Genomic DNA, 12,267 nt, shown 5'->3' with positions numbered 1-12,267 from the left:
TGGCGCCTAACAACTAACTTTCTAGTGTTGCCCAAATTTTTTTACGTGACATTTGATGACTATGGCAAAACTTGTGTACCTACAGTAACAGCGATGTATTTCATCCAAAGACATCTATCTCAAGCTTTAAGTCACTGCTGTATATTTCTATTGACAATCATCGCTACCTTATTATATTTATTTTAAAACCCTTATAAGAACATAGATACTACTTCGTTGTCCATTCCATGTCCCATTGAGCTGAGATGGGAATTATAAAAGCATATTATATACAGGGTGGCCCATTTAGAACAGTCAGTATGGGAAAGTCTGAAACTATAAGACATACGAAGATCTGTTCTTAAGCCGAGTTTAGACTTGCAAGAAAAATTGTGCAAGTTGCATTACTTTGCAGCTCTCGATTGACCACTACAAACTCGTTGGCTTTACGGCCTCGCAATGTGATGCAAATTGCACGATTTTTCTTGCAAGTCTAAACTCGGCTTTAAGAACCATGTCATCGATTTTAATAACAAGAAAAACTGCATCCATACATTAAAAAAAAAAAACCTTTACTCAACTCGGGAATCGAACCCGGATGTTTTGAAAAATAAAACTTACATTATTAAAGAATATGAAAACAATGCATTTTATTCATTCTAGATATCGTGTTTCATAGTAACATTTATTGCTTATGACCCACTCTATCGATATTCAAATAGAAATAATGTACGTACTTTTTTTTTCAAAACGACCTTGTTCGTATCTCCTACTGACAACAAGTTTTTTTTAATGTATGAATGCAGTTTTCTTCTTATTAAAATCGATAACATGGTTCCTAAGAACAGATATTCGTATGTCTTATAGTTTCAGACTTCCCCATACTGACCGATCTAAATGGACCACCCTTTATATATAATGTATTATTTATAAGGTACCTAACATATATGCAGGAGACATGTTGTAAAGGCTGAACGTCAAATGCAAGTAAAATTTGTGGCAACGCTTCGTTCAAAGGAAACCCAATGCATCGAGATAAAGTACACTCCGCTCCAATTAATCACCCGGCTCATGACATCTTTATCTTTCTCTGAACCGTTTCGTACAATTTACATCATTTTGTCGTTTGAGCGGAAGCTGGAATTGCTGCTGGATTGAAATAAGAAAAATATTTAAAGGATTGTGGGTAAATTGGATTCATTCCCAGATTTTTTGCTAAAGAAAACAATTGCACTTTCTTGTACTATTTACGAGGGAACTTTGTATGTAATTGATTAAACGCCTAATATTTGTAATTATTAATACAAAAATAAGATCTAAATTATTAGCTTTTTTTTTAAACAGCTTGATTTACAAAGAAGTAAATTCGGTTCAAACATAGGTAATGTTGTTTTGCCAATATGAAAAACTTTTATTAAGTAAAATATATTGCCACAATAATCTTAATGACCGAGGCAAAAAACGGAACTAATGTCGCAATTGGTTCTTTTATTCGTGGTTTTACGTTTGTATTTTGAAATTAAAGGAATTATAATATAAAGCCGGCAATATTAATTAAATAAAGTGCCCTCCTGTAAGTGTTAACCACGTTCATTAAGATCTTAGTCGTATTATAAACAGTGAATACCTATCTTACAATTCCAAACGAAATTATACAGTAACTTTCTTAAAGCAGAAAACTCAATAACTGTTCTCCCAACAACAACAACAGGATCATGTAGTTTTATAAGTAGAATGTAACTTAATTCAATACACGAGTGCAATCCAATGAAAATATTTGCGACGATGCTTCCCGAAACAAACTACCTGCATCGCGCAGACAAAGCAAAGTTCTCTTTAGGAGGAGAACTATAACTTGTGTACGGCACAGTAGACAACTTTTAAACAGTACGTATGTCGTAAAAATGTAGACGAATTAAAGAAGAAAACAACTAAAGCCGGTTTACGGTTTCTTACCTTTATGGTTTATATATTTACTAATAACAAAGAGGTTTTTTTTTGTTTATAACATTGACCGTTATCTGGAACTGCTGAACCATCATCAAAAATTCTCTCATAGATTGAAAGGTACACAAATCACAGCTTATCATAGATTGCTGCTTCTCTTGGGAAAGTACTTCCCGAATAAGTGACGCATGTACGGAAAAATAGATAATTTTAATATAATAAAGTTCTAGCTTGTTATTGCAACTTTACTTACTGTTGCTCTTCTGCCCTCATAATTTCGCTTACATGTACAAAATGTACATCAAAGTATAAACGTTGAAAGTTTTACCCGCCTCTTCGCGCCGAGAGCTTTCAAGTTGATTGGCCAAACAATAAATAAGTGTCTGTTGTCTGAACAGAGCTCGTTTTTCTGTCCATATTTATATTACACTTGTGGGGTTAATATTTCAAAGGTAGACAAGTATGTACTATTATCTGTAATATATTGCAACGTAGCTTTCAAGTTCCAGTGAGCTACGAACGTTTGTTCTTTTTCCACTAGAGTAGTCAGAGGGGGATGTTTGAGTCCTACCCAGAGCTTTGAACAAAAGGACCAAAATATTCGGATACTAACTATTTATAGTTTATTTTTGCAACAGTTTTGTTAGGTATTTAAACCAAGCTATCGTAATCATAAGTTTGAAGCAATAATCAATTTGAACATTATCTAGTAAGAACCATGATATTGCGGAGTCGCGATGATGAGTTACAATAAATAAATATTATTTTACTATAATAATGTGAAAGAACCTGAATGACTAGACAGATTTTTAATATCATAATTATGACTATAAGATACCTTTCAAATGAGGCAAAAAATTGAGCTGAATTAAAAAAAAAGTAGGGTTAAATTAAATTAGAACTGTAATTTATCTTAAAACTACTTAGTCGAAACTTTAAGTAATTTTCAAGTAATAATGTAATTACTTTGCCCAGCAGTGGGACACATATAGGCTACATAAAAAAAATAACTGCTTCTTTAAATTCAAATTCCAATTCAAAAAGATTTTAATGAATCAATGTCTTCCGCCGTACTAAAAACAATAAACAATCCATTTAATTCATATGATACTGAGTTCACAAAACTATTGGCAAGCATTGTTATCACGGCCACAGTGGGATTGCAACATTTTTTATATTTATGACGACAAGCCTATTTCAATCGCCGCACTTCCATCCATTCGCGTCATACTCCGTTGCTGGTGCCAAATATTTTTTGTTTTTTTGCGGACCGCTTTTCGATTTAATACCACAATCGTGATATATTTTGGACTGTGTACTGTTCCTCATTTAAATTTACTTCCAGTTGAACGTTATTATCATCTTTTGTCTAATTCCCTTTTGTAATATTTCTTCTCCCTGTAAAAAAAACACATACTCGTAGAAACGATCTCAGTGGGTATTTCAATTCCACCGGGCCGATACAAACTCCTTGGAACAAAGCGGTGACACACATAAGTTTCGGATGCCCCACTGAAAGCTCTCTCTTTGATTGCTGCAATACACAAAATACGGACACGACGATGCAATTTGAAAATTGTTCGACGCAAAGTAACATTATAATTTGAAGAACTAGATAAGATAGAAATTATAAGAAAATCAAAATCATTTAGATAACAAAAAAACAAAGTAACAACAAGGATAACAGTTTTAGAGATTCACAGCTATAGTAGGTAACATTAGCTAGTCGTATTATTATTTGCAATAGGACGTAAAGCACTTGCCTTTAACAAGTTCTTGACAATTTAAGGCATCTTCTAGCGTCTTGATCAAGGGTAGACCAATAGTCTTAAAAAAGTTGGCACGGTCTACAATACGCAGTGTTAATAGGGATTAGTAGATTGTTACCTCTTTTCAAGTTATTGGAATAGCTGTGGCAAGAGGTACCTACTGAAACTAGATATGGAAATCCTGAAACGAAACTAGATAACGATAAAGTGGAAGCAGTAGAAATTTTCTTTATGTAAAATCGGATACTAAGTTTCATGTGAGGTGAAATAGGTAGGTACTTAGGTATGCAGCTAAGTTGGGTTATCAGATGAGGTAGCGACCAACATAGTAAAGCGGCCATGCCATAAATCGCTAAACACCGTGGTGGCAGGACAACAGAGTGCATGGGTATATGAGGCGCGCCGACACTCAGAGTCGAGAGCCCTCCAGCTGATGCATTTTGGAGCCCGGGAAAAGCAACGTCATACCTCCGGATAGAAGCTTTCCTTTGAGAAGCAATAAACTACACGGTTGAACTAGCATTTTGAAATGAGATAGCGCTGAGTTTACAAATTAAGAAACATAAAACGAGGATGTTAGACAAAAATTTTAACTCGGTAGCTTTCTTGTTTTTAATAAAACAGTCGCCATTATTAACTAAATGTAACCTGTCTAGTTGCTCAAAAATACTTGAACATCCACTTATGTGATCAAATATGAGATGGAAGTGGTTTAAATGTTACACCCAAAAATTTGCATATAAGTGCAATCCAGTTAAAAACTCATAACAATTTTACCGAAAAACTCTGTAATATTATGTAAGTTTTCAACCGCAAAATCAACTCGCTTTCGTAAAGAACCACTCTTTACGGAAGCGAGTTACGTCTAGCGTGCAAAAAATACGATGCAAGCAATGTGTAGTTCACTGTTTGCATTTTAGCCGTAGATTACTGACGGTAGGTACCATTGAACGTGTGCATCCGAAGTGTTTGTGCACTTGCCCCGATACGATTGGCCAAAGCAAGCGAACACATCGAACATTCACGGAGATTAGGAAAACAATAGTTTCATTTGGCGTTGTTATTTTTTGTTGAACTGGAGATTGTAAAAGTTCTTGTTTTTAACCCCCGACGTAAAAAGAGGGCTGTTATAATTTTGAACATGAAACTACCGTGAGACTCACTCATATTAAATGATTATTGTAACGGATAACTCGACATGTTTCGGGCTATTTCGTAGCCCTTCTTCTCAGGAGCACGCGACTCGGCGGCTGCCGCTACACGCACACTACTACGAAATTCGAAAATCGAAGTTCATATCGTTTTCCTGACGCTAATATTATTATTATTATTTTTTTATTTTTTTATTCGACTGGATGGCAAACGAGCTAGTGGGTCTCCTGATGGTAAGAGGTCACCACCGCCCATTGACACCTGCAACACCAGGGGCCTAAGATGGGATACCTCAAGAGCCAGTAATTTCACCGGTTGTCTTACTCTACACGCCGAAACACAACAGTGCAAGCACTGCTGCTTCACGGCAGGATTAGCGAGCAAGATGGTGGTAGTGGTCCGGGCGGACCTTGCACAATATAATACGAGAGTGAGAGGGACGGTACGCTACGATAGGAACTTCGATTTTCGAATTTTGTAGTAGCCCCCTGTATTGGCGGGTAGCCATTATTTTATTCAGTTGTTTTCTTAGCGCCTTTTTTCTGCCAACCTGTGAAGTGTTTGGACACAATTTTTTTTTTGCATTTTTTTCCCTCGCAATGTGATGAAAATCATTGTGTATATCATGGGCCGTAAGGGGATTCCCCCAACATAACATAACAAGGGATAATCCCCTTTTTACGCTCCTTAATGCACAATGTACTATAGTTACTAGGACAAGGCACTCAAAAGTAAATTAAAAAAACCGGCAAGGTAACTTGCATGACCGAACTCATTTGCGTGACCTGAAAATTGATGCCGTATCTAGAGGCTGGTCGAATTGAATACTTAATAAGTTTTTGCTTGGGTTTTTTATGCTGATATCAACTAATATGGAGAATCAAGAAAAAAAGTAAAGATCGAAGAGCTGCATAGTCTTGTAAACCTTTTAACGTTTTACAGGTTTAACTATAAAGATCAACATTTGTAAATCGAATGTCACCAACTTTTTGTGATGGGGTCGATTTGAAATTTGGTTTGGTTTTTAATAGAATAACAACGCAAATACCGGTGATAAAAGTGCATTAAGCAAAAAACTTGTATTAAAAAGCATTTAGAGTTAAATGATAATGAAAATTGTTTTTACATTTTGTTCCTGTTGGTCTGGGTGGTGGAATATCAAAAAAAAAGAATAAAATAAACAATGCGTTGTCTCGGAAGGCGAGAGAACTCGTATTAAGATGAACAGACTGGGAATTGCACTCACATTAAAAGCTTTATCTTCAATGTTGATGATAATGACATTCTGGCTATTCGGTTGATTATGAACTGGTTGACATTTCTGGCTAGTTAATAATTTGGGAGCCATTTTCAATGACAGATATTCAACCTTAAGTTGTGTCCCAAAATTAAAGTTTGTGACTTGGCCAAGCTATGTAGTAAATTCCTACAGTAGCACCTGAACGTAATATAATTTAGCCACGCCACGTAACGAAAAGGTGGGTTTATTGGTGAAGTGAGTACAGTAAGAGCGGAAGTACCAGGATATAACATGAATGCACAGAAGTCACTAATCATTTTGTATTGTCGGCCAGAGGCACGTGGCACTTCCTTACCCCTCGTAAATCATGCTCACGTCCTCACTCAGATCCGTGAATTCTTTATTTAAATGTATATATCGATCTCGCGGGAGCTTGGTGTCGTCATCCGAAGGATCGGCTTCCATGTGACTTTATCTGATTAAAGAAATCTTACTAAGTGGTAACCTTATTACCGGCCTTGACTGGGTTTTAAGGTAATAATTGTTAGTGTGTTTCAACTTACTTACTGTGTATCAACGCAATGAGAACTACTTATTATTATTATTATATTTAGCCTATAACTGTGTCCCACTGCTGGGCAAAGGCCTCTCCTCTTGACTTCCACATCTCTTTATCCAGAGCTATATTTGGCCACTCACTCAGTTCCGCGTCCAGGTCATCTCGCCATCTCCGCCTCGGCCTGCCTTGCCGTCGGTGCCCGTCATGTTATTTATTATTTTTATTAGATGAAAATCTGATTCAAAGATTTACTTATTGCATTTACATGAAACAGATCATTGACTTTTTTCGCATGGACTGTGTTGCTGTCAGCTTCAGAAAGGCTTTTACAGCTTACCGGAGAAAGGGCAAGCTGCCAGAGGGACCGTTCAGCAAGGGGAGAGCATATATCGCCACCTTTTTGTTCAATTACAGTAACATATTTCCCCTTATTCCTCATAGTACCTACCACCATCTTCTATTAAAAGTACCTACAAATAAAACGTCACTCAGAACATACTAGTCAATGGCATTCATAGATCTTTTTATTTTAACATCTACAGAGATATGGAACCATGATTTATGTAAACGTATAAATATGCAAGCTGCGTAAGTCTTGAAAAATTCGCTACATAATACCGGTTTACGCGACCACGTAAAGTGAAACACTCGATACCCCGTTTTATGGTTCCGCCCGCTATTCATCTTATCTTGGGCGGTTTACGGCCGAACCCCGGTAATGGTGTTTGCCGAAACGAAGAACGCTGTTATCCACCGGTTCGTTTTTTTTACAAAGTAGGGCCCATCATTCGTCCTTCTGTTTATTTGCGAAATCTTGGACGTTTTAATTACGGCATTGTGTACCTTTTGCTGTATTTTAACGTCTGATTTTATACCTACAGGTGAATTTTTTGACTTCAGATGTAGATATTTTACAAATGGTTATTTTCAGCGCGCAGTTGCTCTTTGCAAATCAGTGACTTTTTATTTTGCCATTAACTTAGCTTAGCTTTTTTCTAGCCAATATCTCATACCCATAAGGTTTTAATTTCTTCGGTTTTTGCGTGAAACTTAATTTTTACAATCATATCTAGTATCTTTTGATCGCATTAAATTATAAAGTTATTTATTTTACAGCTGTAATTTGATTAAGCAATAAAATATTAATTGAAATCTGGTACCTATCTGAACACGTTCCTAAAAATAAAAGGTCTTGCCGAATAAACAGTCAGACAGACAAAATTGATCCTACAAAATGTTTCTGTTTTTTTAGAGCAATCGAAAATCCTAGTCATGATTGTCTTGATAACCTTTGATAACCGTTAACATTTGCATCGAGGATAGTTTGCTCTTTCCAAGCAATGTGCAAAATATTTGCATCAACCTTCAATTACTTCATGCCATTTTCGAAAATTCTCTTGGGAATTTTGTAAAACCCCGTCATCTCAATTCAACAGCCAGACTTAATGGTTAACGCAAACAAAGTCACGGGTCAAGGTTAACATAGAAATAGCCCTAGTACTTACAAACACCTAAGTTACGCGGTACATTTCGCTTACTTATACAAGGAAATTTATGTCCCACAGCCGCAATTTACTATGAAAACAATACCAACACAAGAGTCCTTGAATGTATGTCAACCCTACTTGTGCCCGCGGCTATCCGACACAAAAACGTTCAAATCTATCCTATATTACAGGGATAATGTTGCGTAAATATGGCTCTATTCTTTTTGTTTGTATCTTGAAAGAAATACCAATTTTTGTCTTCGTAAATATTGACAGTGACAGTTTTACGTCGTCCCTTTTAACTCTGTCTCTTTAAAGACGGATAGCATTATTTTGCGGAAATATGACGGATTTTTGTTCTGTTCCTGTCAGTTTATCTCGGGACGAGGATGCTTAAAAATACCAAATTAAGTTGACGATTGCAGACTTTACGCTACCTAGGTACCTATTTTTAGTTTTAAATCCTTTTTGCCAATGAACTAAAATAATTTCCTTGCTCACCCGCGACCTTACGACAGCTAAGCTTATGCAAAATATGCGTGTTCATGCAGTTCCTCCACCTCCACACTGTAAAACACACACAAATCACACAAACCCATCTATCACCACCACCACACTACACTGACGCGTTTCGAACTCAAACAGAGCTCATCTTCAGAGTGACACAACCGTACACCATGCTACCAGTTGTTAGACTAACGAACCACAACCACCTACGGCTTGCTACGGCTTGGATCTAATTTCAGCAATGGTAGTTAATAAAACATGCTTGACAGTAAATAAATAAAAATCAAGGTAGTTTTGAAGGACGGTTAAAATTTTTTATTAATAATTTGTGGGTAGTTTTGTTTTGTTTCATAAAACGTATGTGGGTACTTGGGGAGTTACAGTGACAAGTTAAAACGGTGGTTGTGGTTCGTTAGTCTAACAACTGGTAGCATGGTGTACGGTTGTGTCATTCTGAAGATGAGCTCTGGTTGAGTTCGAAACGCGTCAGTGTAGTGTGGTGGTGGTGATAGATGGGTTTGTGTGATTTGTGTGTGTTCTTACAGTGTGGAGGTGGAGGAACTGCATGAACACGCATATTTTGCATAAGCTTAGCTGTCGTAAGGTCGCGGGTGAGCAAGGAAATTATTTTAGTTCATTGATATGGACCTCCGCAAAGTAACGCCTGATTCAATAAATTATTTAAAATCGCATGCGTAGCCGTGCAGGCACGTTTATATCTTAAATTAACTAAGCAACATCGTCTAGCTGTTCAAAATATTTGGTTTAATCAACAATGTAAACGTTTGAATGTTGTACCTAATTATATTCAATTTCGTTGTTATAATACCAGTATAGCTGCAAAAATTGCAATGGAGAGGGCTAAGAAATTTGGTTAAATGAAGAGTCGCGTAGTTGGTTTCGTGTTAGAGATAATTTAAAGTTACATCTTAAATTTTGCAGTCTGAGCTAACTTATAAATTACATAAAATTGAGTTCGATTGTTGGATGAAAAAGCCCGAATATTTGCTTCAGTGGACGCTCATAAAAAGTATTTAACTCAATGTAAAAAGTTGCGTTGGCTTACGGACGTAGATCACATTCTTTTTATTCTTTCAACAATAATAACCGGGAATCTAATAACGGTCATACTTTCTACCCTCGTGTTAAAAATCTTACTAATGTAGAATTTTCGGACGGTGAAAATAAATTATTGGAAAAAGGTTTGAAGTATAATCTACCCTCTAAATTAAATCAGAAAATAGTGGAAGGTTTGGCGGTAGATTCAGAAGTTGCAATTGTGAGTAACAGCGGTGATTTAGAGACAAAGGTTTTGGTGGCGAATACACTTAAAAATACAAATATTACAGAGTGTGTTGCCAATGTAACGGAATTACATTCTATGCGATCCGTTCAACGCAAAGTGCATGACAATGATTTGGTTGTTTCCAGGCTGATAAGGGTAATTGTATTGTTTTTTTAGAAAGAAGCCAATATAATCAAAAGTTTTAGATGTAATTCAGGGAGATGGTTTCACAGTTTTACAAAAGGACCCTACAATAACGTTTCATAATGAATTAAAGAAGCTTGTTAAAAAATCTCAATTTACCTTTGAAACCGAACAACAAAAGAGTTTTGTTATACCTATGAATCCGCAGGCACCAATTCTGTATGGATTGCCTAAAATTCATAAGGATAATGTGCCAGTTCGTCCAGTTGTCTCATATGTGAGTGCTCCAGCATATAAATTGGCAAGGAAATTAAATAGTGTTATTCGTGTAAAATCATCTTTTAACCCATCATACAGTTTAAAGAATAGTTCGGATTTAGTTAGCAAAATTAAAGATTACAGCATTCCGCCTAACGCAACATTGCTTTCTTTAGATGTAGATAGTTTATTTACTAATGTACCATATAGTGAGACAATAGTTATTCTTAAAAACCATTTGGAAAGGAAGCGTTTACATCCTGGGAGGTTTGTGAATTAATTGATTTGGTAACTTTATGCATGAAGCAAAATTATTTCCGGTTTAATGGACAGTATTATTTACAGAGTGATGGTTTAGCAATGGATCACCTCTGAGTCCATTAATGGCAGATATTTTTATGGATTACTTTGAAAATAGGTACATAGTGGGTAATAATAATATTGTGTATTATTATAGGTACGTTGATGATTTAATTCTGTGCTGGAGGGGAAGTATGAGACAGCTCGACTTGTTTGTGAATGGTTTAAATAACAAACATGTTAAAATAAAATTTAAAAAAGAATTAGAAGAAATTTTTCGTTAAACTTTTTGGATTTGACAATTATTAGATTTAATAATAAACACCAGTTCAAAATTTACCGAAAGCCCACGTACACAGATGCCGTGATACCAGCATCGTCTAATCACCCGTGGCAGCATAAATTAGCAGCTTTTCATTGTTATGTACATAGATTGTTAACTGTACCTCTTTCTAGGGAAGATTTTGATTTAGAGTTAAATACTATTTATCAGATAGCGTTGTCGAATGGTTATACTAAATCAATGGTCAATAGTTTGGTTCAGAAGAAGCAGGCACGGATAGTGAATAGCATGCTTTACGCCGTGTTACCATCGCAGTCTTCTAACAAATATAGGTGTAGCATTTCATACGTTGGTCGTTTGTCTGATAGAATTTGTGGTATTTTAAAATCAAACAATGTTAAGGTAGCCTTTAAGACTAACAACTCTTTATACTCTAAACTTTGTAACCACAAAGAGAAGGTAGATAAAGGAACTAGATCGGGTGTATACAAGCTCACTTGTAATGACTGCAGTAAAGTATATGTTGGTCAGACAGGACGCAGTTTTAATGCTAGATTTAAAGAGCATGTTTCGGCATATAGGAATGAGCATCCTGATAAGTCGAATTTTGCCAAACATTTGTTGGAACTAAATCATTCTTTATCGGACTCCGATTCGTATGAAGTGTTACATTATTGTGGCAAGGGGTTTCGTCTCGATGTTTTAGAATGCATGGAGATAATTAGATACAACAGTATGGGGTCTATTATTAATGAGCAGGTAAATTTAGTTTCATCTCCCTTGCTACGGCTTGGATCTAATTTCAGCAATGGTAGTTAATAAACATGCCTTGACAGTAAATAAATAAAAAATCAGGTAGTTTTGAAGGACGGTTAAAAAATTTTATAAATAATTTGTGGTAGTTTTGTTTTGTTTCATAAAACGTATGTGGATACTTGGGGAGTTACAGTGACAAGTTAAAACGGTGGTTGTGGTTCGTTAGTCTAACAACTGGTAGCATGGTGTACGGTTGTGTCACTCTGAAGATGAGCTCGTTTGAGTTCGAAACGCGTCAGTGTAGTGTGTTGTGGTGATAGATGGGTTTGTGTGATTTGTGTGTGTTTTTACAGTGTGAGGTGGAGGAACTGCATGAACACGCATATTTTGCATAAGCTTAGCTCGTCAAGGTCGCGGGTGAGCAAGGAATTATTTTAGTTCATTGATATGGACCTCCGCAAAGTAACGCCTGATTCAATAAATTATCCTTTTGCCTTTTATTTTATGCCAATTTCAATAGTTAATTTTTGCAAATAGTGTAAATGAAATAGTAATATTAGTGATCAAATACTTAACAAAATTATTTCACACTCTTTTAAGT

The 12,267-nt window shown here is 36.0% G+C and overlaps 1 protein-coding gene across 1 annotated transcript in view; it reads right to left on the bottom strand.

The window, feature by feature from the left end:
• Positions 1-12,267, bottom strand: part of LOC141428282 (uncharacterized) — a 221,814-nt gene that overhangs the window by 69,988 nt on the left and 139,559 nt on the right. The window lies entirely within an intron of this gene.

The sequence above is a fragment of the Choristoneura fumiferana genome, chromosome 5, assembly GCF_025370935.1.
Source record: "Choristoneura fumiferana chromosome 5, NRCan_CFum_1, whole genome shotgun sequence".
NCBI classification, from domain to species: Eukaryota; Metazoa; Arthropoda; class Insecta; order Lepidoptera; family Tortricidae; genus Choristoneura; species Choristoneura fumiferana.
The sequence above is the reverse complement of the archived record's forward strand: the minus strand, read 5'-3'. Positions and strand labels throughout refer to the sequence as shown.